Here is a 26,458-nt window from a genome sequence, read left to right on the forward strand (position 1 = left end):
ATTTGTGTTCCGGATTAGCGAGATTACTGTGCAGGCGCTAAACTTCACTGTGGAAAAATGCTCTGATGTATGTCTTGTTTATTACATGTATTCCCCCCTTGCAGCAAAAACACATCGACAAGAAAGACTAAACATCCCTGCCCGAGGTAGAGGGTCTGGTTCTATTGGGGCCGGTCTTTTTATTTTACAGGTACCACAATAGAATCTGTGTTCCTTCTCCCTAACGCTGGGAGGGGTGGAGTCCAGGGGTTAGGATAGGTGAAGACGCTAATCTTTTTCCTTATGTTTTACAGATCTCCCTCCCTGCTGTCCCCTTCCTTTCCTTCCCTCGCTTGATCCTCCCGCTGACCTGTGTCATAATGACTTCCAGGCTTGGGTACATCAAGAGGTGGACCATATATAGCAACAATCCGATCCCGGGGACTGAACCAACGTGACACAGGGTCCTAATAATGCACCCTCACCAGATGTGGCAGAGAAATGTAAGGCAGTGATTGAGCATTAGAAGAAATTAATTCAAGAAGGGGACATAAATTGGGAAAGGATTTTGAAAACAATACAGGAAGTCAGTGCACTCCTGCTACAAGAGGTTGATGCAGATATTCAAAAAGCACAGCGGAGTTGAAATTCCAGAGAAAGATGATGTTGGGAGGTTTGTTTCTGCTTTTGTGAAGGGCTTGAGCTCAATGATAACATTCAGAAAAGTGAATTATGTTGGTCCACAAATGGCATTGATGAGATTTTTAAATTGACAAACAACAGTAGTGATTATCTTGAAAAGAAACAGAAAAATATAAGTTAAGCAAAATTTAATGGTCCAGCACCCAAGAAGCAACAGATATTAGACATTTGTACATGACATAAATAAATGTCGACAGTTAATCTTTCAAGAAATGGACTTTCAGCAGAGACGATTCTTGTCTTTTTTTGATCCTTTATTCAGAAATTTTCTTTCAACATATTAAAACAGACCATAGCCAACGCGTTTCATCCTCACGGACTTCTTCAGGGCATAAAATAGTAGCTTTGTTTTTCTGTGGTCTGTGCTCTTTCCTTATGATTGTAGGTAGTCTATTTGCTCTGTACGTTTTTACAATATCTTTTCGTTTTGTGTCTGCCGGCTACTCGCGTGGCATCATTGTTGTTGAAGTGCGTAGCCTCAGGAGATTTAGAGGCTTTGGATCTCCGGTCATTAGCACCATCTATTTAAATAATCTCACTAGGGATAGGTGCGGTTGTGCTTTGCCCCAAATCCTCTCCTTTTCTAAACAAATAGAAAAATATAAGTTGATGACTGCTAGGGGTGGGTGGTAAATTCTGCTCCGCGGGCAGAGTTTTGCCACTTCACTTGGAACGCGGAGTTCAGCCAAAACTCCACCAATAGAGCAGAGTTTACCAGCGCGCTCATAGCTAGTCTCAGCAATTCCACTGTAGGGGACTTATTTTTGGCAACTATAGGGATACTTGGCCCCCCAACGACCCTCAGTAGCCAAGGGGACTTCATCCCCCAACAAGCAGTGCACCAGTAGCCCCCTTCGTAGAGTGGTTGAAAAAGGGACGGGACCTCTGACGATGTCTCTGCAATACCGCTGTGCGGGACTTACTTGTGGCAACGATAGGGGTTCTTCGCCCCCATAGAGCCTCAACAGCCATAGGGACTTCATTAGGGGTGGCCGAGCAGTACTGTGTTCGCTCATGGAACTCCGCTGGCTTTTTCGGCAACTCCGCGGCATTCTGCAGACTGAAACTCCATGAACTCCGCCTAGGCCTAATGACTGCCCAAATGAAGCAATTTGAAACAGGCCTGATGGATTCAGATACAAATTTTGGGACAAATTAAACAAATCGAATAAATTAGATGAATCAAATGGCGCACGGCGATAAAGTAAATGTATGATTTGGAATGCTGAAATGTTGAAAAGAGCAGCTTGTCACTTATGTGAGTAGATCAGGCATTGGAAGGGGGAATGTTCACAGAATTCAAATAGGCATCAGGACAATATTCCTCAAGCAGTTCAGAGCAGTAATCCGATGTCAAATGGACAGAATATGGGGTAGAACATGCAGAGCCAGGAAACGTTTTGAATGCCAGTATTCTCAGCTCCAGTGATGCAGCAGAACATGAGAAATAAAATACCATAGCTGAATGCCATGATCATCACTGATGAGATGGCAGACACTAGTTCGCAATGACGGTGCCTGAGAGGGGAGGAGGAATGCTTACTTGGAAAAGTCTTAGAGGTAGATCAAAATGGACCATTTATTGATGGAGAAGTCAATGGCCATCCTGTTTCATTCCTGATTGACACAGGGCTACCCGTTCTACAGTTTGTTCTGTAGAAGTTCTGGAACTACCCCTCTCAGGAAAAGAAGCTCAAATGGTAAGGATTAGTAACACACAAATTGTTAATAGGGTTTCAGCAGACGTGCCAGTTATAATAGGACAGAAGCAGAATAAACATCAGTTTCTTCTGTGTGATTCAAGCCAAAAAAACTTGCATTAAAGGGATTTTCTTTGCAAGACGAATGGTGTTTTTTACTACACACAAGGTGATCTTGCAATAGAAACACGAGATAAGGATTCACTTTATAAGCTCAGTGCAGAAGACTCTATTGCTGAAATGTATCCAGTTTTGACAAAAGAAGATGTTCCTCCTGATTTAAGACTTACTGTCAGAGAAGAAGTATGGGATTTTTCAGGGAAAGAGATTGGATTGAATAAAATGGCAGAACCAGGAAGAATAAAAGTAAAACCAGATGCAATATTCCCCGGAACTAGACAGTACAGATTGTCTAAAGAAGCAGAAGAAGGAATGAAACCAGTGATGGAGAAAATGATCGAGTGGGAATCTTTAGAGGGGTGCTTTGCAGTCCATGCAGTTCCTTTGTAATGAAAATTAAGAAATCGGATGACAAATGGAGAATTGTTCAAGACCTCCAAAAGTTTAATTACATTTTATGTCAGGACCAGAGGCTCCGATTATGCTTCTCTTTCCTTTACTACATTTCACAGCAGCCAATCACAATTAAGTTTCAGTATTACTACATTACCCATGATGCCATCATATCACGTCTAACCATAGAGCCACTGCCCTTTATAAACCCTATAAAACATTTTTGTCCTCTTTTTTTGCTGCTGCGCAGCCATTTAAGTGCCCTTCACTGTTTTAGATGTATATTGGAATGCTACTTGCTTAAATTGCTGATCGAATATTGTTGCGTGACTCGCACGTCTAGTGCTGATTAGGCATTGTTTTGAATTACTGAATTTATTGCGACTGTTTGTGTGGTGTTCGCACGGCACGCTCCTCCTTATTTTACGAGTGGCACTCGTAGAGATCGTTCATCGGGCTCGTGGCGCACTTTGACTCCCGATGGGGCACCCTGCGCTCGTGTCTAAAATTCAGTAGAGTGGGAGAAGGGAGCAAGGACGCACGTCTGACTAATGCGCGGTCCTCTTTCTATTGCACAAAAACGGTTGGCACTGTGCATGCGCGGCAGCCATTTTTTTAATGCCTTCAGTAGTCGGAAAACTTCAATTGAACACAGGAACTGCGTATAACTGCTCTAACATCCCACACCATTGTGGCTGTTCCCTACTAATGCTCTGCTTGGTAAGCCTCAGCAGGGTGGTAAAATAAAGGATAGGCTTTGCCTAGAGTGGTTTGGCAAGCCCTCCCTCCACCATATCTATATATTTAGCTGTGGCTTGGCTTGGCTTGCCTGGGGGGTTTGCTCTACTCCACCTTATTGCTACTGAGCCGGGGTGGAGTAGAGCAAACACCCCAGGATTATTGCTACTGAGCCGGGGTGTAACCACCCTAGTGTTAAAGTGGGTCGTTCATCTTAGTCTCGCTAAGATATATTCCTGCACTGCAGGAACATAACATGGCAGAGTTGTATAAAGAAGAGTATTTTGAAGGGGGACTCTCTGGGTCCTTGGAGCAAGATCTAGTTAATGCACTGGATGCAGGGGTGCAACATTCAGTTAACAGTGCCTTAGTTCAAGCCATTGAACCTCTGAAGCGCCACCTCTGTGGCTACGCACAACAGGGCTGGCTCCCCGCCCCTCCATTGCGGGCAGACCCAGTGGGAAGATCCCCAAGGATCCCCACACAGCGGATTTTGCCTGATTGGCCAATAGCATGGCCAATGATCATGATTATACCGCTCCTCCGCAGCCTGCGACCACTGACTCCTTCCAAGAGGATGATGAAGGTTCCTCTTCCTGCCACAATTCAGACCAGGCAGATGCCCCCGGACCTAGCAAATGCTCACGAATAGAGCGCCATGTGGACCCACATGATTTGTTTTGTGTTCTGTCATGAAAAAGATGAATGCACGCTTTCAATAGTGGCTCAAAAGCATTGAGGACGCATGCAACCTATTGCTTATCTACTAAGAGATTTGATTCCAGTTGCTCTAAGTCTTCCAGGATGTCTTAAATCGGTTACAGCAGTTTTTCTGGTAATAGAGCAAAGTGAGGGAATTGTGATGGCTATACTCAGATGGTGTATGTTCCACATTTTGTTGAAATCTCTTTAACAAGGACAAAAACACAGCACATTACAAACAGGAGGTTGGCGAAATGAGCAGGTAATACATTGAGAACGTTTCAATCCGAAGGTGCAATGTCCTGAACCCAGCAACACTGTATCAGGTAAAAGGTCAAGGGGCGCTCCTAATAAAGTATTTACTTTCTCTGATTTGTACCCTGGGAGCATTCTTCATATACAACAGAGAGCTTGTACACGTTGTCAAGTTTGTTACCTATGTCTTACGAATAAAGAAGTCTTTGTGAAAGGTGACGATTGTATGTATAAGAACCAAACACGAACTCCTGACAAGAAGAAAAAAATATATTCTAGATCGATATCTCCTGTCTCAAGCTGCTGAGCCTTGCCGCTAACAATGACCCAGCAAAATCAATAGCATAGCCATTAGGTCTCAAATGCAAACCCGAATAGCTTTAGCAGTGCTTAATGTTCTTGTCGCCTTCATGACCGCTGAGACGCAAAAAATAAAGCGCAGTCGCGGGGCCACCCAAAGAGGAAACAGCTAGGCCCACCCTCACCATTAGTTTAGCTTCCATGGCTGCAGCCGAGCTTTTAAATTTGTACGTCGTACCGCTAAGACTGACTGATTCTCCATCACTCGGGAGAAGCCACCGCTGTGCGGTGCTCCGGCCTCTCAAACAAGCAGGCCAGATATTGTAAATCGGATCTAGCATACGACTCCAACACCCTCTGATAAAATCAAAGAACTTGGGCTAGAACAGTGGCCCGTAAGCGGATGGAGCAGTTTCTTCCGGGGCGGCTGGGGCAGTCTTTTCCGGATAGCAGCTGGGGCAATCTTTTCCGGGGCAATTTGTTGAAAACAACCAATCGTGGCCTCTTTAGGACGGTGCAGTCATCAAGCTCCTCCCAGTCCCGTCATCGAACATGTCAATCAATATAAAGTAGCTTAGTGATTGGCTGTCGCCTCCTTCAGTTTTTGAAGTAGTAAAGAGCCGATCCTCCATCGGGGGGGACGGGTGGTGAAGTCCCACACGCTCGGGAAGCGCCTCCCGCCTGAACCTGTAGAGTTGGCCCGGTCGTAGTGAAGGCGGCCCCTGGAGATGGCATAGATTCCATACTTCTGGCGGCCAGGTAACCCACGAGGAGGCTGGTTCCACTAGGAGGACTCCCGGGCAGGCTTCCAGCGCGGCCGGTGCATTGTGTGGTAAAAGGGGGTGTGAGCCTGATTTAAAAAAAAAAAAAAAAACATTCAGCCCTGGCTCTGCAGCAACTTACCGGTATCACCCGCCCCCCCCCCCCCGGGCTGCTTTATTCATCGTCCGGCGGGAAGACGAGTCGTCCTTGCGTGCTCACGTATAGCGGAACTCTTAAAGGAGCCGGCGCTCGGTGCGGCACCGGGCTGCCTGCACCGGTCTCCCAGACGGGCAAGTAGTTACCAGGGTGAGTGCACAGACGCTTTTATTCCATTCAGACTCAGTCCTGCGCTATGAGCTAGCACCTGGTTAAATACAGATCTCAGAGGGCCTCATTTACAGCTAATTATACACTTTTGGGGAGGTTTATTAATTTTTTGCTATTCAGAAACTACGAGTATAAATATTACTAATAGCAATTTTAGCACTGCGGAGACTCTGCTTGTCCTGTCTTCGCAGTCGTAAAAATCACCATTAGTAAAATTAAATTTGTAGTAAGTTATTGTATTGTTCTTATTTATTATTGTGGCATGCTACTTTAAGAGTGTTTGTCATATGTTATTCTATTTGACATCACAGTAATCCAGAATGTTCAGATGTGTATTCAGATGTTGGGTCCTTTCGATGAGAATAAACACTTTATTTATTCTCCAACTTGTTTCCTTGGATTTATTGGAATTTCCTTTATAAGAAGTTGCTACATTAGTGAATACGGAAAAAATAGTCAACTTACACCAAAGTATAGGATTACCTTTGTAAATCAGGCCCTTGGTCTCTTCCGACCTTCTGAAGGTAAGGCAGAAAGTGAATCGCAGGAATGGACTTAGCAATGAGTAATTGAGGAAATGGTCTACCTGTAGCTCCGCAACAGATTGTCCATCACATGTGTGTTCCTGGTGCCTGCTGTGGTGTCGTACTTACCTAGTAAAGGGTGCGCACCGGTCCACTGGAAGTAAAGCTACCATCTCTGTAGGATGTTATTTGAGACATAAGTGCTATAGGTTGAAATTATGCTTTATTATGTTCATATATGCTCGTGTCTATGATTGTGTTTATTTGCAAGCCCAATATCTCAGGCTTGCAGTGAGGTTTGTCTGTGGAGTAATGGGCATCACAGTGGCAAGACGAGCACGTTTTCTCTACTAATTTGGGCTATAGCTCATAACTTCATTCCACCTGGGAACATCACTTGCGAATAATCATATTAGAATAATTAGAGGCTGGCACTGTTGTATGTTGTCTCTGCAAATAGTGACAATGCTGCCACAGACCATACATATCTGCACGATCCTGGACAGCATAAAACAGCAGCCCTCATCCTCTCCCGGTACGCTCTGCTGCCTTTGACACGATCTCCGACAGCGACACAAGCTTGGGAGTCAAAGGGCCCGCTCTCTGTGGTATTTGCTCCTTACTTATACAAGCAGAGTCAATATTGTTTGGACACCAGTAAACTTATCTGTGGAATATACCCCAAGTTCTTTCGCGCAGCCTGATCCTCGTAGATGTATATGTGATCCCTCTGGCAAGCATAGCCTGCACCCAGAACATCATCATCCTTTCCAATGCTAATGACACTCACCACCTGAAACAAATTCACTGCCTACATGACTAAAGTCACCAACTGTTGCATATTCAACACCGACAAGACTCTAGTTGTGATCTCTCACAAGAACGCCTTGAAATGGGACTCCACATGGTGGCTGGCCGAGATAGGACTCCCCTCCCTCAAATCACCAAGGCAAAGAATCTCTGGAAGTCATTTACAGCAAACATGACCACGCAAGTCAGTGCCATCATAGCGTCTTGCTTCCTCACCCTGAATATTTTGAGGAAAATGTTCTAGTGGTTCTGGAGCGATACTCTCAAAACCACCACAAATGCCCTTGTCACTAGCAAGCTAGACTATGGGAACACCCTTTATGCCGGAATCTGTAAGCCTCTTTCGAGAAGACTACAAACAATTTAGAACTCCGTCGCCAGAATCCCCTTCAATCTCCTGTTTAGTGTTCACATCCTGTCCCACCTCAGATCTCCAGTGGCTCCCAATACACAAGGGTTCTCAATTAATACTCCTTACTGATTCCTTCAGAGCACTACACAATATTGGCCCGCCTGCCTCAACAGTCTCATCTCCTTTCACAAACCTTCCAGACACCACCATTCAGCCAGACTCCTACTTGCACACATACGCAGAGCAAGATCTGGATATTTGGCTTTTTCTTACACCGCCTTAAAGCATGGAACGACCTGTCGCTACACAGTCTCCTCACTTCTTGTGTTCCACAAGAAGCTGAAGATTTAGTTCTTTGAATAACCCCCACCCATCTGGCTTCCCTAGGAGATACTAGAATTTCACCTGCTCAGGGTTAGGATACCCTCATGTGATGGTGCGCTTTAGAAATACTCAAAGCATAACACAGTAGTACCTCTCAGTACTGTGCAATTTTATAAGCTAATCCCAACAGAATGAGGAATAACTGCCCACCCCCTCCACCTGTCTTGTAATCAGACCCTTAGTGACCTCATTGTGCTTTATAAATTCTGCAGTGTAATAAAGTGAGGCTTGTGAATCTTTTGAGGAAAGTTTCTGCATTTCACTAGGAGTAGCATAGTCCTAAGCGGAAAATGTTCCTCTAACTGAGGGGGATAGCATAGCTAGTGCAGTTTGCGGAGTTCGTGAGCGCACTAAACATTTGTTAAAATTGATGCAAGTTGGTAGATTCTGCTGATTAGGACTTGGGTTATTTATTGAAGGGAATTTGAACATGTTGATGTGTGTGAAGTGGTTGTGCGTCTCATTGCAAGTACCTGATGGACCGCACTAAAACAAGAGTTTGGATCTGACTGAAGGATACTTTTGAGCGTAACCGTGGGGGGACAACTTATAGGAGCATTTTTGGTTCTTTCTTGGATTGAGTTTGCAGCACACACATTTACTGGTTTTGGAAGCTGTTTTTTTGTAATTTTCTGGGGTGTTTTGCTAACGAGTGGCTTCTATGCTTATCAGTTTACTGTAGCTCCTTATTGGATAAACACAAATGTTATGCTTTTTTGTTGTTTTACTTTCTTTACATTTTTTTTTCCTGCCAGTTTTAATTATTTTCCATAGTTGCACTACATGACTTTGGGACAAAACATCATTGTTATATTGAGGTTTGTCAGTTTTCTAAATATGTGTTTGATGTTATGGAAAGCCATTTCTTTGTTAAAAGGCATAGTACAGGACTAAGATGGAACTGGACATTAAGAGTTACAATGACATGACAATATATACATTTAAGAGGTAACATTCTTTTTCCCGTTGCCCGAGCCACCAGACCTGTTTATGCCAAATCGTGGAAAACAGAATAGTAGTCTTACTTAAATATTGCCAAATTTGGTATATATTGGTCAAGGAGGGGTATAGTTATAAAAAGAGATAGGGTGGCAATCTAAACAGAAAAAGAGTTATATGAAAGGGCAGTAAATACAAGCTTGCGGTGCAGTTTAATTTGATCTTCCTCTTTCTTTTCTTAAATTTTATTAGCTGTTTGTTGTATTATTGTGATTAGCTACTGGTCTGTGATGAGTTTAATATCCTTTACATGCTTGGCACATTTAGACACTTAAAAGCCATTGTGGGATGGGCTAAAGGGTTGGCATGGTATGCGGTCTCTCTAGTTCTAAATAGTACCTGGGGAGGATTATCGCTGCCACTAGTTCCCTGGGGAACGTGCACTGTTATTTAATGCAGTCACCCTTACCCTGCTGCTGCTTTCTTTTCCCACCACTACCCCAACTTTCATTAGTTCAGTCACAATATTCCAGGAGGGGTGATTGGGGGTTGAGGAGTAGACCAAGAAAATGTTATCAGTTAGGTCTATTAAAAGAATTGCAATAAAACAAGTTTCCAACAACCAACAAATCAAAAAATGTTCCTTTATAGGTTAAAGGTAAGTATATTGGGAGCAGGAGTAAGGGGCCAGCCTCCGGCTAAGGTAGAGCAGAGCATTTACTGTGAGGTAGGGAAGGGGTTTTAGTATTCAAGGAAGGATTTGGTAGGTGTCAGGGCTTAGTAGCAATAAGCAGTAGTAAGGGGTTGATTGTGTTAAGGGATTGGTAGCTTTAAGAGGTGGTTTTGGGTACAGGTTTGGAATTTCTCTTGAGGCCTCAGAAATGCTTATGTGGTCTGATCCATAGAACTGCACCCCAGAAACAGATTTATACATTTATTGATTTGCCGCTGGTAATTGTTGGGCACATTGAAGCTATGAATTGGAAAGCCAAGAAGGCCTTCAATGCACAGATCTAAGCCAAGAAGGCATCTTAGCTGCACATATGTATATACGATGTCCTGTAGCTGAACTGGCACGTTATTTGGCACTGTGCACAAGATACAATAAAGGAGCTGCCTGGACTCCTGGGACATAATACAGGTGTTTGTGGCCAAATCTGAATTTGGACCCTCGTGAAAAGTTTCTGTCCATGTTTAGGATCAATTCTGTTAATTTATTATCGTACCAGCCCATATGCATATTAACACAGCATGTTGCCTGCAGTACATATCTACTACCTACAACCCTGGGGCCGGCAGTCAAGTAAGGCTGTTAATAAAACAAGAAGTAACTGACCCCACCCAATTTCCTTTGAGCTTGTGAGAAAACTGAGCATTGTAGCGATTACGAAGTTTCTCAGAGACACCTCGTACACCTGGTATTAGTTAGGCCAGTTCGCCCCCTCAGTTTGGTGTCGCCGGGATGAGGCAGAGAAGCCGGAGATACGATGGGCATGTCAACTCCCTGAATTCCAAAGAAAGAATGGGAATGAATGGGGCCCACAGTTCTGCATAAGAACGCCCTGGGGTAACTGCCAAGGATATCTTCTCCGTACTCCAGAGGAACCATGGTTTCTGCAACCAAGCATTGTGTTCTGGCGTTTTGTCTGTGCCCCACAACAAGAGTATCACTTCGTGGGCTGCGTTCAGATCAAGAACCATCTGTCTTCCCCCTGTAGGAGAGGAGAGGAAACGTCTGGGAGACCCAGAAGAGAATTTGCCGGGTGGGATCTTGGTGTCAGAACTGGAGTCATTGTCATTTAAGATCTGCTCCCAGTATCTAGTGAGCTTGGTACAGTGCCAGAAGAGATGGAGGGTCTCGGTACTACGGCAGCCTCTCCAACAGGCCTTGGATCTGCTTGTGTTCCACTTATGTAGCAGCTCCGGGGTGTAATACCAATACGAAGTAATCTCATATGCAATTTTAGTGCTAGTTATGGTGTGTTCAGTGTGATGTACTCTGTTGTGTATGCCCCCCCCCATTCTTACTAGTAAGGGTTCTACCTATCTGGGCCTCCCATCTTTGCTGTCCTGGGACCTGACCAGCAGCCTATACTTTCCAAGTAATGTGCAGATTTCAGAGATCAACTGCTAATCTTCTATCTTCAGGAACAGCCACTTTTCGAATTAAATCAGCTGTTGGCCTGCACCTATTTGTGTTCCAGGACCCAATGCCGTAGCTGCAGATGAGACATGATCTGCGTCCATGAGGGAATAGTCCGATTTGAGCTGATCAAAAGAAATAAATCGGTCTATGCCAAATAGGCAGCCCAGACGCTTACACCCTCCATTTATCCATCTTCGAAATCAACCCTGAGTCCTCCCCGGAACAAAGTCCGGGTTAGCGAAAAGAAGTGTTGTTGGCGAGGGGAAAGTAGTCAGGCAGAATTTAACTGCAACCGCGTCCCAGACATTTAGAGCCCCTCTCGTCACGGGTGAGGAGTACAATCCCCAAGCTCTGTTTTGGTGGGGGAGCCATACCTCCCTCCAGATTTGCGTACCAGCAACAGCCTGATCCATGAAGTCCAAGTGTTTCTCCGAAAGCTGCCCATTCCACTCTACTAAGAATCTCAACCGGGAAGCATGATCGTATGAGAGAAACTGGGGCACCGCAAGCCCACCCTCTGGCTTTGATGGTAGATGAGATGCTGATGTAGGCGGGGTTTCTTCCAATTTCATATGAATTTGTTAGTATCCAGTTGTAGTGAGTGGATCGCCTTGGCTGGGGGAGATGAGGGTAAGGTCTGGAATATGTAGAGAAATCAGGGGATAATGGTAATTTTAACCACCTCCACTCGTCGCATCCACGAGAGGAGCAAACTGCTCCACATCAACAGATCTTTTCGAATCTGGGAGGCATGGGATGCGTAGCCTACAGCCACAGTCTTTGGTAACGTTCACACCAGAGAAATGCCCAGGTAGGAATGGCCCTCCTTAACCCACTCGAATGGAAACTACTCTCTTAATGTCAGTTCAGTTGCCGGAGCCACAGAACGATTCAAGATCTGCGATTTCTGCATATTGACCGAAACCATGCCAAATGCTTGAAGCTCAACAACTATATCTGGGAGGAGGTTAGAGGTTCCGTAACCAGGAAGATGACATCATCGCCACAGAGATTTATCAGCTGGTGGTCCGATCCAAATGGAATACCCTTGACTGCTGATTTGTCCCTAAGCTTCCGTGCTAGTGGCTCCATGTATAGAGCAAAGAGAAGCGGCGAAAGCGGGCACCCCTGCCGCGTGCCCCTCTCCGATAGAAAAATGACTGGACTCCGTTCACCCTGACCGATGCTATAGGAGCATTGTATATTCTCCGAATCAGTTTTCCAAAACTCTCACCCATGCTGAATTGCTGCAGTGTATTGAAGAGATTAGACCAATGTACCCAATCGAAAAGCTTTTGGGCATCTATAGAGAGCAACAGGGCTTCCTTTTGTGACCGATGTCCCTTGTCTGTAAGATGACATATCTGCTATGTGTTGTCCCAGCACTTTCAAGCAGGAATAAAGCCCTATTGATCAGGGTCAAAAAGACCTGGCATCGGGGCATTGAGGCTGTGAACCAAAGTAATCGCAAAAATCTTCGCTTCGATGTTGAGTAGCGAGATAGGCCTATATGACCCAAGTCGGATCTTTTCCAGGCTTGGGAATGGCTGATCTCGAAGCTGTAAACATGATATCCATCAGGGAGCCAGATTCAGAGAAGGAGTTGAACAACTAAGTGAGCAGGGAGACAAGTTCTGGGCAAAATGTTTTATAAAACAAAGTGCTGAAGCCGTCCGAGCCAGGGCACTTCATGAGCTACAAGCGGTTGATCTCTGAAATGACTTAGTCTACGTGATTGGGTTGATCCAGAGCGCTTGCCTTCGCAGGAGGCAGGTAAGTGAGAGCCACATTGCATAGGTATCCCCCAGGGTTGGCTGTTGGGCGTTCTGAAGACTAGTATAAGGAAGCATAGAAGGCCTGGAAAGCCGCGGAAATGGCCTCAGCGTTACTTGTCTGTGTCTGGGCCAGTAGAAATGGATTTCACTGATCCAGCATGCCGCTTGCTGCGAAGCCGGTGCGCTAACATGCAACCACTACGGTTGTTCCCCAAGTAAACTTTGTTTAGGGCAAAGTATTGTGAATTCCGTTCTATCTAAATCTAGCCGCTTAAGCTGTAGCTGCGTCATTTCCAACTCCCTCCAGATTCTAGGAGTGCAAGTAAGCTTATGGATAGTCTCCAACTCGTAGACCCTCCTCTCGAGCTCTCCTAGTTTGTTTCAACAGCTATGGTTCTCTGCAGCAGAGAGCAATAATTATCCTCTAACGACTAGCTTTAAGGCTTCCCATGTAGAGGTAAGTGAAATCTCCTCCACAGTGTTGGCGGTTAAGTAATCTGTGATGATAACCTGGAGTGCATCCACTGTGGTCACGGACTGTAGCATCGTATTGCGAAGTCGCCATTGTAATCTCTGAGATGTAGAGGCGGGCAGCTGCATTGACAAGGTGATAGGTGCATGGTCGGATAAAGACCGTAGTTCAATAGTTGTATCTATGATGGCATTAAGTAATGTCGGGGTAGCTAGAAAGTGGTCAATTTGCACATATGTCTTATGAGCAAATGTGTAGTCCCTATCACTAGGATGGGTACGTCGCCATAGGTCATGCAGGCCGCAGTCAGCGAGCCAACCGAAGTCTGTGGGCGAGAAGGCCCTGCTCTGGGCCAAACGCTGCTCAGAGCGGTCGAGATCAGAGTCCATCACAAGTTTTAAGTCTTCCCCCCCCAACCACTATAGATGTGTCGGGAGGATTGAAGAACGTTGACCAGTGAGTCCATTAAGAAGCCCTTCTGCTGTTCATTAGGAGCATAAACATTTGTAAGTGTATACTGAATGGAACCCTTCCGTATGCAGAGTGCTAGTAATCGGCCCCAGATCTCCACAATCGTGGACAGCACCTTCCCCATGAAACGTTTGGAAAAAAGGATAGCAACACCCCCTTTTTTTAGTAGGGCCAGATGACCAGAATTGCTGAGGTAATTGCCGAGACTGCTTCCTATGGTAGTCTTTTGCCGGCAGGTGTCTCCTTGAGGGGTCCAATATCCCCCTGTTTTGTTCAAGTAGGGAGAGGATGGCTGCTCTCTTAATTGGGTTATTGAGGCCCCGTACATTTTAGGCTAAGAAGTTTTAGCTCCTGAGAAGAGGATAGGGGGAAAATTCTATGGAAATGCCCCCCCCCCCCCCCCCCCCCCCTGGGCCCGCGGGCTGATGGGTAAGGGGCACTCTGCCCATAGCTGGGTCCTGGAACCAATTTGTAGAATGACCTAGTGTGCATTGTGCAATTAGAAAGTAAAGTAAAAACCCTAAAGAAAACCAAAACCCCTAGAACAGAAAGAACAGTCCAAGGGTGACCATAAGCAGATCACCAAACCTGGGACCATCAGCAAAGGGGTGGTAACAGTCGGAACTACTATCAACAAAATGTGAATGCGCCCCACAGTCTGCCCCCACCACCCCAAATCCTACCCGCCAAGGGTAGGCAACACAGTTATCAGACCTGGAGTCAAGTTCCTTCAACGTCTGCCCCCTCTCCGGACAGCGAGCGAAGTACAGCCTTGTTATCCCTTTCTATGGTCTTTGGGTTAGGATGCAGGCCATCCAAGCCGATTTATGTCTGCTCCTGTGCCGTCTTCGAGATTCCCCCGATCATGTGCGGAGGTGGGGCAGGCATCTGTAGGTGGATTCTCCATACCAAGAACGTTGCATGTGTTGGAGAGGGACCAGAGTGGGTGGACTCTGCCCTCAAAGCAGAAGATGAGTCAAAAGATGACCCCAAGAGTGAGATTCTGGAGTTCCTCAGGCGATTCGTGACTGGCCGAACGTCCCACAGCTTTTTTTTACAGTGAACATTGATAGGTCCTAAAATAGCTGAGGGGCCTCTGTATTGGAGCAGGTGGGGTGTATGGAAAATAGCCTCCTTAGTCTGAAAGTCACACACTCACTCACTCACTCACTCATAGGGGATCCGAACACAAGATGGGCACCCCACTTGTACCGAGAGTTGTGTTGTCTCATCAGTCTAAAGCAGCGGTACATGCTCTTGTATTCGATGCGCCAGCCAATTGCCCCTAGCCTTCATAGTCAGAGTAGAGGCCCAATTAGACACGGAAACAGAAGGGATGCTGCAAGAGAAATGGAAGACCCAAAGCCAGGTTCTTGATGCTAAGGTCACTAAGCATTGGGGAAGACTTGGGGGTCTCTGAGCTCCTACCTTCTTCTTTTCCGTACACAGCCTGTTTTGTACATCAGCCTCTAGGCAGGGCAATTCGTCACTAGGCCTCCGGCTGCTCCTCCAGCCCCCCCATTTGGCAGCAGGGCTGAGCAGGGTTAGTTTCCTCCCTGCTCATTTGTTCGCTTCGAGGCCACCCACGGAGCCTGGACTTCAGAATGCTGGCAAAGCTCCACATAGCTGTATGCACTAGGCACTTGGGTAGGCTCATTCCCCCTGCGTCCTCCGTTACTCGCCGCTCCTTTTGGGGTGCCTGCCTCGGCAACCCAAGTAGGTCTCTTCTGCTATCGGAGTGCCCGCTTATCACATCACACCACTAGGCGGGTGCTCCATCTGCCGTGACCCGATCCGTCCCGTCAGGCCAGCCAGTGTGAGTTTAGGGTGGGGCAGGCCCGAGGCATGGTCGGCAGCAGGTACGCAGCCATTGTCCGCTGGCCCAGATCCTTTGCACCGTAGGGATAGCTGCAACACCGGTGGTTGCGACTAGACCACCAAGCACCACACCAATCTCACCAGCAGGTCAGTGCACCCATCCCCTGTCAAGCAACCACTCGGAAGTACTCCGGCCTCCGCTGTCTCTCAGGGCCTGTGTGAGTCTCGGAGGCTTCTGGCTGGTGCTCGCCTCTGAGCAGTTTTCTTCGGACACAGGTGACCAGGGGGGCCCCAGGCAGTGGCCCGGGGAGGGCGGTGGTGTTGGGTGGGGGTGGAGGAGGTTGGTGCCGGTGGGGGCTAAAGTCTGTATTTTCTGGGCAGAGACAACTGGGCTATGGTTCAGTAGGTCCTAGCCTTCTGCCATCTTGGCCATGCCCCCTATCCATATTATGTATGGCTCAGGTGCTGTTTGTAACTGTGAGAATGTAAATTTTAGATTGCTGTGTTCATAATATATGTATGACTAACCAAGTACTGCATATTGCTTATAAATTATTGGATGGAGGGGAGGGTGGAGAGTGGGTAATTTACATAGGTTTGTTTTCTTAAATTCATCAAACAAGTTGTTTTGAACAAGTAGGTACCGGCCTTGACATGGTGTCATTGGTGTGTCACCCTTCCACTCGCTATGACGAGTCCGTTGTTATCAAGACACGCTCTTTAAGGCTTACTGGCACCCCATGGCGCGTAAGCTTAGGCTGGCGAAGAACAGGTCTTCTGTTCATTCAGAAAGTGAATGATCAATAAAGATGCTTTTAACTGTTCAAACTGCTGCTCACTTTATCATGGAGACTGGTGTTTTTCTTTTCTTTCTCTGACTTCAAAGTTTATAGGAGTTTGGAAAGTGAACTGCCCGACAATCTTGCAGAGATACAGGGAGCGTGAAAGGAAAGGCTGTAGGATCATAATTTTGACTTATAAAAAACAATAAATACTTTGTAAATGAGCTGTAGAAATATTTCAAAATATACCAGCAGTTAGCAAAAGACATTTTGTTGTTGTAATTCTGAAGTGTGATGGAAACAAAGATTTCAATGGGATCCAAGCGAATCATAACGTTTTACTTGGTGATGTGCTAAGGATAAATATTTGCTGAAACATGATTTTTTTCAGATTATCTTTTCCATACTATATAGTTTTATTAGTAACACTCTGTCAATGGAAATTTTGTGACCATTTCATTGGAAAATGTGCGGTCTTTAAATGACGGTCCACTACCACATGATGGTTTCCTGATATATTTGTGACCGTGTGCTCCAACCATTACATACCGTTCCCTTATCACTGCCCTGTTGTATGGGCATGTCTTATTTGCTATATTTTTCTTTGTGTATGATACTTGGATTTTTTAAATTATATTATACCTAGGACTTCAGTGATGGCAGCACCCACTCCTATGAAAGTTGTGCCAATACCACTCGTGATTGCAGCGCAGGCTCAAACTGCATTGCCCAAGTTGCAATCGGCTAATCAGATTGCAGCTCACACTTGTGTTTTTAGTCAGTGATCTAGTGTGCTGCTTATTGGCTGATTAGAAGGCAGGATGTACAACCCGACATGCTGCTTTTGCCATCCCTTGCGTGCTGTACCTCAGCGCTCTGTTAGAATTGAGTAACAGTGTTGGGCTACATTTGGAACGTGGTCCATCTTGGCAAGTGCTTCTCTCATGCTTTGACAAAGAATTGTTATAAATCGGCTGCCTCGGAAGCTGGTACAACCCTGCTGCTCCAATCTCTTGGACTGCCGTAGTGTCACACCTACAGGCCCCTATGTGTGACACTCTTTGTTGAATACAACAAAGTGAAGCGTTTCATCTAAGAGTAACAGCTTCTGCTGCTTTGGGAGTATTTATGAAAATTCAGTTTTTAAACCTGAATTAAGAAAGTTTCCTGCCCCCGCCCTAATGATAATGCTATTAGTTAACAAAGAGCGAAGTCAGGAATCATGTTAACCCTATATGCGGACTGGAGTCTTATTTTACATGGAGCAAAAGTTTAACCTAGTAAATCAAACAAGGGTTTTTTTTCTTTCTACAGCACCACATGCTGAACTTGCATATTTGAAGGTTCTCTTGTGATATTGAAGACAAATGAGGCTTGGTGAAATAAAAATTAACCAAGGATCACACAGTTTGTTACCAGTTAAGGGGTCAAGAGTATTGCAGTTAGGTCAAGTCAGTTGTTAAAAGTTACTAGACCTGCAGGTCTGGTTATATATATATATATATATATATATATATATTCGCCAGTAGATAGTTATAGTTAGGACCGTGTTTCCATAGGAAATCCGCAACATTCTATTTGGAATAACTTTGGCGCCGGTTGACGAATCCTCGCGAAATTTTCAAAATAGGTGGGGCGCTCCGCTCCTACCCTGTAAGTCTCGGGGGGGATTCGTCAAGCGGGGGCTGAGAAAAAAGGGGGGTCCCAAAACGCGTTTTCCCCATGCAATTTTCCATAGGGACCTTTAGTCCAAGGTACAGCCCGAACGGCTGAACAGAATTACTTGAAATTTGGCAGAGAGGTAGTCCTCAGGTCAGGGATGTGCCTTTTGCAGGTCTGTTGTCAATCTGTTCAGTAGTTCCTGAGAAAATCAAAAGTCAAATCATATATATATATATATATATATATATATATATATATATATATATATATATATATATATATGCGGAGCCTAACCACACATCTCATCCTGAGATCTGATTGGCTGTCAGCACTTCATCCAAGAAGTGTTGGCAGCCATCTTGGGACCAATATACATGATAGCACCTCATTAAAAAGCATTGCAGTTAATAGAAGGTTTTAAGACTTTAGTTACATTATAAATCATTTGTTGATGGTACCATACTCATTTTAGGAATTGTGGTATGTTCTAAGGTGATTTCACCATGTGAAAAAGCCTTCTGCTGGGATATCCTGATTGAGAGAAATATTTTCTCATGCTTTTCCCACAGAGGTTTGGAAGGTGATCTATAAGCTAAACTGAGAGCTTATTTTCTGTAAATTCACATTATCTTTCTCAGTCATGTGAGAATGAAGTCTGACATTCTCAGTAAAACATGTACATCCAACAAGGGCAGAGACTGTCAGTTGATTCCTTTGTGTTCTACTGCAGCTTCCCAGAGTGTTCCAAAGAACAACTAGAGCGCTAACAGTCCTACTTATGATAAACGTATGGCACACCTGAAGCCATCTTGCTTGGATTAAAGTGGTAACTCTTAAAACATTTAATTTAAAAAGGAACAAAATGAGGGGGTTCATTTTTCCATAAAAAGTATGATTAGTGCTGCAGAAAGAAAAATTAGGGCACATTTTGAGTGACTTCTCAAATCCTCTTCTATTTCATTAAATTCTGACATGCAGACTGAAACATGCACTTTCAATACCAGCAGCAGTTTTCCCTGGTGAGCAGTAGCTTTACTACAGTGATCTAATGAGCAAAAAGAGTGCTAACATTCTGAATTTATGGCAAATGTGTGACACATCTGAATTCCTTTGGAATCAAAGTAAAAAACTGAAAGTATTTCCTACTGAGGAGACTGCAGTAAATGTGGAAATTAGGAAACTTCATAACAAATAAGTCTGCCAAGATGGCCACCAGAGACAAAAGAGCCCAAATGTAGCCCAAATATCACCCAGATGTAGCCCAAGTATAGCCCAATGACAGAATGTCCCAGAGTGTTCTTAAAAACAACTAGAGCGCTTACTGTCTTCATTATGGCAAAAGTATGGCACACCTGAAGCCATCTTGATTGGAATAAACTGGTAACACTTAAAACATTTAATTTAAAAAGGAACCCAATGAGGGGGTTCATTTTGCCATAGAAATTATGATTAATGCTGAAGAAAGAAAATGAGGGCACATTTTGAGTGACTTCTCAAATCCTCTTCTATTTCATTAAAAAATTCTGACATGCAGACTGAAACATGCACTTTTAATACCAGGAGCAGACTTCCATGGTGAACAGTAGTTTTACTACAGTGATCTAATGAGCAACTAGAGTGCTAACATTCAGAATTTATGGCAAATGTGTGACATATCTGAATACCTTCATGATGGAATCAAAGTAAAAAACTGAAAGCATTTCCTACTGAGGAGACTGCAGTACATGAGGAAATTAGGAAACTTCATAACAAATAAATCTCCCAAGATGGCCACCGGAGACAAAAGAGCCCAAATGTAGCCCAAAATCACCCAGATGTAGCCCAAATATAGCCCAATGACAGAAGTGTGCAAAACACTTATTATTTTGTGTTTTTGCAGTGTTGTATAGTGCAGACTTGTCAGGTATTGGAGTGCTTAACATGAGCATTGGTTACATCACACAAGAACAAATTCATTTTGGTTGTAGACATAGGGAGACTAAGTGATTTGACCAGAATCACAGAATGTCGAGCTGAAGCAGAAACTCCAACCTGGTTCCCCAGTTGCAAAGTCTGCAGTTCTGGAAGTAACACCACATCCTCTCCCCTAAGTGCAACATTTAATCAAGTGGTCAACTGGATAAAAAAACATAAAGGTAACAAATAATCTAAAAGTGCTTTCTCGCTATTTGAAAACTCAGAAAATATGTCCTTATTTTAGTCTTTTAGAGCACTAACCATAATTTTGATGCCAATAAGACCCTCTCATATATGTAATTTCTAAAGGAAATGCTCTAGGTATTACAGTTTTGATTACATCAAGATGACGTCAGGCGTTCCACACTTGTATAATAAATATAGAATGTTAGCAATCTAGTTGTTCATTAGGATACTGTTGAGAGGCAGAGGCCAGGGGCACGGACTCTGAAAATTGAAGGCAGGTAGGAGGGTGCAAAGGCAACAATTTAACCACACTGAGCAGGCAGGAAGGGCCGTGGCAGCACAACAGACTATGGAGGGCAGTGGAAAGGGGGGCAGGGGCAACAAACCAACAATACAGGACTTGCAAGAGAAGCTGTGGCAATATAATAGACCATTGTGGGCAGAAGGAAGAGGCAATGGTAGTACAACCATTCATGCCAACAGACCCGATTCAGCCAGGAAACGTCCAATGTTTTTAAGCTCAAATGGGCTTTATTTTATCTGTCTCCTGTCTACAATCTCCTCTTTTTCAATGTAACTCAAAGGGGGAAAATCAATACCCCAGTTTTTTTTTCAAAATCTCCCTCTTACCAAGTTCAAAATGTTCGCAATTTTGTTCCATTGGATCATGGAAGGAAATGGGGTAGGGACATGGACTTGGATAACAGAGGACAGGAGGGACATGGAGAGGTGCACCAAACTGACCCTGCAGGGCAGGCATCAGGGTTTGCAGCAGCACAATACACCTCACAGGGCATGCGGGACGGGAGTGCAGCACAACAATCCATAGAAAGCAAGAGGGAGGGGACAGGACCATGCACATGGACAACAGAGAACAGAGGGGCAAGAGGCAGGACCATAATGGACAGACAGGAGAGAAAGCTGCAGCATAACAGACCATAAAGGGCAGGAGGGAAGGATCAGGGGCATTACAATGGAACAGACAAGCCAGGAGGGAGGGAGTAGGGGTCTGCACATGTAAACAGAGGGCTGGGGGCAAGGGGGCAGGGCAGGAGCAGCAAGATAGCCATGGAGGTCAGGCAGGATGGGCACTAGAAGAAAGACACACCATGAAGAGCAACAGTGAGACTTTGATGGCATACACACAGACCATGGAGGGAAGGTGGGAGGGGTTCAGGGGCAGCTAACTGACCACACAGGGAAGGTGGGAGGGCCCATGGCAGCACAGAAGACCGTGCATGGCAAGTGGGAGGGTTAGTGGTAGCACAATGGCTATGATGGGCAAGAAGGAGGGTGCAGGGTCATGCACAAAGGACGATGGAGGATAGAAGGGAGGGTCAGGACCTGTGCACAGACAAAGTTCAGGGGAAGGGGCCTCACAACACGGGGCAGGCAGGAGAAGCAGTTGCAGCACAACAGACCAGGGAGGGCAGAATGGCGTGGCAGTACAATGGACCATGTAGGACAGGAGGAAGAGGATAGGGGCATGGCATGTGGACAGGCAGGGTGGAGGTGGCAGGGACAGGTTACAGTCATCTGACAATGCTAGGCAGGTGGGAGGGGAGTGGCAGCTCAACAGAACACTCAGAGTAGATAGGAGTGGCAGCTCCATGGAACATGGTGGGCAAAAAGGATGGAGCAGGGGCATGCACAAAGACATCGGAGGGCAGGGGGAAGGAGAATAGGGGCAGCAAGCTAAGCACAGAGTTTAAGCAGGAGGTCAATGATGGGGCATAGAATTGGGCAATGGAGGGCAGGAGGAGTGGACTGGTACATCATACTAAATTGAGGGCAGTGGCAGCACATCAGACCATGCATGGCAGGAGGGAGGAGGCTAGTCCATGGATTCACACAACAGAGGATAGGGAGGAGGGGGATGGGGCAGCAAGCTAACTGTTCAGAGAAGGCGGGTATTAGGAACTTTATTGTTTTTAAATCGTGTGTCTGTGCGAACTACTTAAAATATGAACAAGTATGCAGCATAATCTCACTTTTATTCAGGAAGAAGAGGACGTTTGTGACTTTGACTCTGGGCTCACTTGGCAGAAACACCCCTGACCCTCTACCCCCTATCGCAAAATGTAATGCCCGTGAAAAGGGTAGGTGAACACAGTGTTATATAGAACATAGTCCTGAGAGCACGATTGAAAATGAAAACTAGATATAGTGTATGGTATAAACTATGCACCAAAAAGTGTGATACAAGATGAACCGGGCGTGAAATATAATATGCAATACATTGTGCGCAATGACAGATTCATTGGAGAGCGCGAGATAGCACAGGCACTAGCGCGTGCTATGCGATATGCGCCTTGGAGTGTAATATGCACAGGGCAGTGTTGTGTAACCTAACTAGTCTCTAAAGTTGTAATATAAAATATGTGCTGGGGAGTGTAACGTTGCATATGCACTGTGACAAAGATATGGATCCCAGATTGTAATATGTATGGCATAGCACTGTGCGTTATAACATAGGCATCGAGGAAGGCACGTTAGATGGGGCAATATAACCCGTGCGAAGACAAGTGTGGCATGACATATTCACGGGGTGGTGTTACAGTGCACATGGGCTAGAGAGTGTCATAGCATATGCACTAGCTAGTGGAATACAACACAGAGGTGTATGGCACTCAGCAGGCAATGGTGGGTGTAACACCGCATTGGGCTCTGCCAGGAGCGCGCTGTGACTCTCAAGTGATGTTCGTCCCCTTTCCAGAGAGTAAAATAAAAAGTATTACACATCCGGCAGTGGATGTGTGTTTTATTAACCGTGAGGGGGGTTTCTTGCATAGTTTTGGTCAAATTTTTGTCGAATCCCCTTCGAATGGCTTGGTGTGCATGTGTATTAAATGTGCCCGTCAATAGCTACCCATGTTTGTATAAATAAACGACAAGGGTGTCTACCGGGATTAGGCACGGTAGGGCATCAGACATGTCAGAGCTTCACTAGTGATGTAAATACATTCCACGTGGATTCATTGTATGCATAGTCGCCTTTTAATGAATATCACGCAAATCGTCATGGTGATAGGTACGTACGGTTTGTCCAGCATGTCCTAGGTGTGTCTCTAAATATATATTTTTTAAAAATAATAAAAAACAGTGGCCGGCCCTGGGGATTGGGGTCAAAAAAATATAATTAGGAGACAGGCCCTGGGGGATTGGGTCATCAGGGCCAATAAATTAGAATAAGAAGGGGAACCACACAGCCCCCCTTCTTAAAAAAATAAAATAAATAAAAGACTGGCATCGTGCCGGAGGCCACGCCCCCTCCTTGCAGCACTCTGCAAACGCGCCCCCTGGCGAGTTGTAAGTTGAGGAATTAATTCCTCTTCAATACTGAGGGTCCCTGAGGGCCAACTAGCCCAACAGGCATCTCCAGTATGCACCAAGGAGCTGCGCTGCAGACAGGTGTTCTGAGGCCAAGCCCCTTTTTACACCTCTGCAACGCAGCTCTGTGGCGCTTACTGGAGGTACCTAGTGGTCTAGTTTGACCCTAGGGACCCTTAGGATTCAAGGGGACTTAATCTCTCAACTTACATCACTCATGACATGGTCAGTGACATCACTGATGACATCTCTGATGACATCACTTGTGATAGAGTGGCAGACCTCCTCTCACCCTAATATAACCTTTGATACACACATTCAAAAATAGAGACTAAACTTTTCAAAACAATGGACATACCAATACCAGTTAAAACAACCTCTTCAGTAATTCTAAGATCCACATACACATCCACTCATTCACCAACAGTCCTATACAGTCACTCATACATGTATTCACTCATCATATGTACTCGTACACCTATACATCCTGTTACACAATGCCACTCATCCATAGAGTACTCACACACACAGTCACTCATGCTAATAAAGAATCAAACATACATTTATTTGCATATACAGTTATACACACACCACCACACTTACATCTACGGAAACTTACTCATACTTAGTCTTTTAAACAATCACTTATAGAAACACATACTTATTCATACAGGAACTCTTTCAATCTCTCGCTCACATATACTCACTTATATACACCAATCGTCACATATACTAGTTTAAAAGATATGTAGTTACTCATAAAGACACTATATTGAGACAGTCATTCACTCACTAACACACCCATACACACACTCATCCACCCATACAGTCCTGCACACATGCTGTCTTCAACACATACAAAGAGTGAGTCACTCATTCATGCACCTATGCACTACGTAATACCCCCACCGAACCATGCAGACACTCAGACTGATACTCAAAAAACCAACTAATAACCTATATAGACACCCATGTAGCTACTCACCAACCCATGCAGCCACTTATACACAAAGTGAGAGACTGATATAGATATTTACATATTTAAACATTAATCACTAAGCCATGTATTCACTATGATACACTTAATCAGTCCGTTACACTATCAATTTTTCAAAAACAAATCATCCATTTAGACACTTATATACCCATTTATTCTTCCATCGACCTTGAGATATACATATATAAAATATATGTAATTTTCAGAAAAACACACATTCACTGGATGATGTCATCAGTGATGTCATTTGAGATGTCATCAGTGATGTCATCAGTGATGTCATGAGTGATGTAATATGTGACGTCATCAGCAGTGCATTGCGGGCGCGCGAGTTATAGTTAGCTGAACTAACTATAACGGGGGAATTTCAATGGTTTTGTACAAGTGAAAAGTCCAGTTAACTATAACACCCCTGAAACCTGTGGTTTTTTTCAGTGAATTTCTGAGGTTTTTCAAATGCTAATTCCTAACTATAACGTGCCTGAAACCTATGGTTTTTTCTGTGAATTATATATATAGATATATATATTCCGCACAAGGTTGCCCCTAAGAAGATGCCTCTCAAGTAGGGGTTGCAGCACAAACCATCACAGGCAGCATGCCCTTCAGCGGAAAGCCGGTCTCTCTGTGGCCAAACGCGTTTCGAGCTCCCTCGAGCTCTTGTTCACTGGCAGAAATGAGTCAGGAAACGAAAATTAAGAACAGCTGCTTTATTTAAATAAGGAATCCTGCCCTAGTGGGCGTTGAAGAGAATGGCCTGATGGTCATGGTAGTCCAATAATAGCAGCCAAACGCAGATTCCAACGTTCTTTCATCAAGTGGATTCAAGTCCTGCCACAAAATTCACTTAATAATCCGTATACCCAGTTGGATGAGAGAACTGCACCTCACGCTGAAAGGCACGCCAATATTTTCCTGAGACTGAGGCCCCCTTTCCAACGAGCGCCTATGATTCACGGCACTCAGGATCTGTCCCGACGAGCAGCGGGGCATCTTCGCGACCGGGCTGGCCGCTATTGTATTCCGCACAAGGTTGCCTGCTGAAGGGCATGCTGCCTGTGATGGTTTGTGCTGCAACCCCTACTTGAGAGGCATCTTCTTAGGGGCAACCTTGTGCGGAATACAATAGCGGCCGGCCCGGGAGGGAATAGGGGTCTGCACATGGAAACAGAGGGCTGGGGGCAAGGGGGCAGGGCAGGAGCAGCAAGATGACCATGGAGGTCAGGCAGGATGGGCACTAGAAACAAGACACACCATGGAGAGCAACAATGAGACTATGATGGCATACACACAGACCATGGAGGGAAGGTGGGAGGGGGTCAGGGGAAGCTAGCTGACCACACAGGGAAGGTGGGAGGAGCCATGGCAGCACAGAAGACTAAGCATGGCAAGCGGGAGGGTTGGTGGCAGCACAATGGCTATGATGGGCAAGAAGGAGGGTGCAGGGGCATGCACAAAGGACCATGGAGGATAGAAGGGAGGGTCAGGACCTGGGCACAGACGAGAGAGTTCAGGGAAAGGGGCCCTCACAACAGACCGCGTGGGGCAGGCAGGAGGAGCAGTTGCAGCACAACAGACCAGGGAGGGCAGAAGGGTGTGGCAGTAACATGGACCATGGAGGACAGGAGGAAGGGGATCGGGGCATGGAATGTGGACAGGCAGGGTGGAGATGGCAGGGACAGGTTACAGTCATCTGACAATGCTAGGCAGGTGGGAGGGGAGTGGCAGCTCAACAGAACACTCAGAGTAGATAGGAGTGGCAGGTCCATGGAACATGGAGGGCAAAAAGGATGGCGCAGGGGCATGCACAAAGACATCGGAGGGCAGGGGGCAGGAGAATAGGGGCAGCAAGCTAAGCACAGAGGCTAAGCAGGAG

At 45.4% G+C, this 26,458-nt stretch overlaps 1 protein-coding gene across 4 annotated transcripts in view; it reads left to right on the plus strand.

Annotated features, from left to right (window-relative positions):
- The first annotated feature begins 5,474 nt into the window (after window positions 1-5,474).
- The window catches only part of XNDC1N (XRCC1 N-terminal domain containing 1, N-terminal like), a 105,075-nt gene continuing 84,091 nt past the window's right edge, over window positions 5,475-26,458 (plus strand). For 3 of the 4 annotated variants that reach the window (XM_085623435.1, XM_085623437.1, XM_085623433.1), the window contains exon 1: window positions 5,476-5,957. The gene's annotated coding sequence lies outside the window, so the exon portion shown is untranslated. Of the gene's footprint in view, window positions 5,958-26,458 lie in introns of all 4 variants that reach the window. The other variant, XM_085623436.1, reaches the window with a different exon arrangement.

The sequence above is a fragment of the Triturus cristatus genome, chromosome 8 (assembly GCF_964204655.1).
Source record: "Triturus cristatus chromosome 8, aTriCri1.1, whole genome shotgun sequence".
Lineage (NCBI taxonomy): Eukaryota > Metazoa > Chordata > Amphibia > Caudata > Salamandridae > Triturus > Triturus cristatus.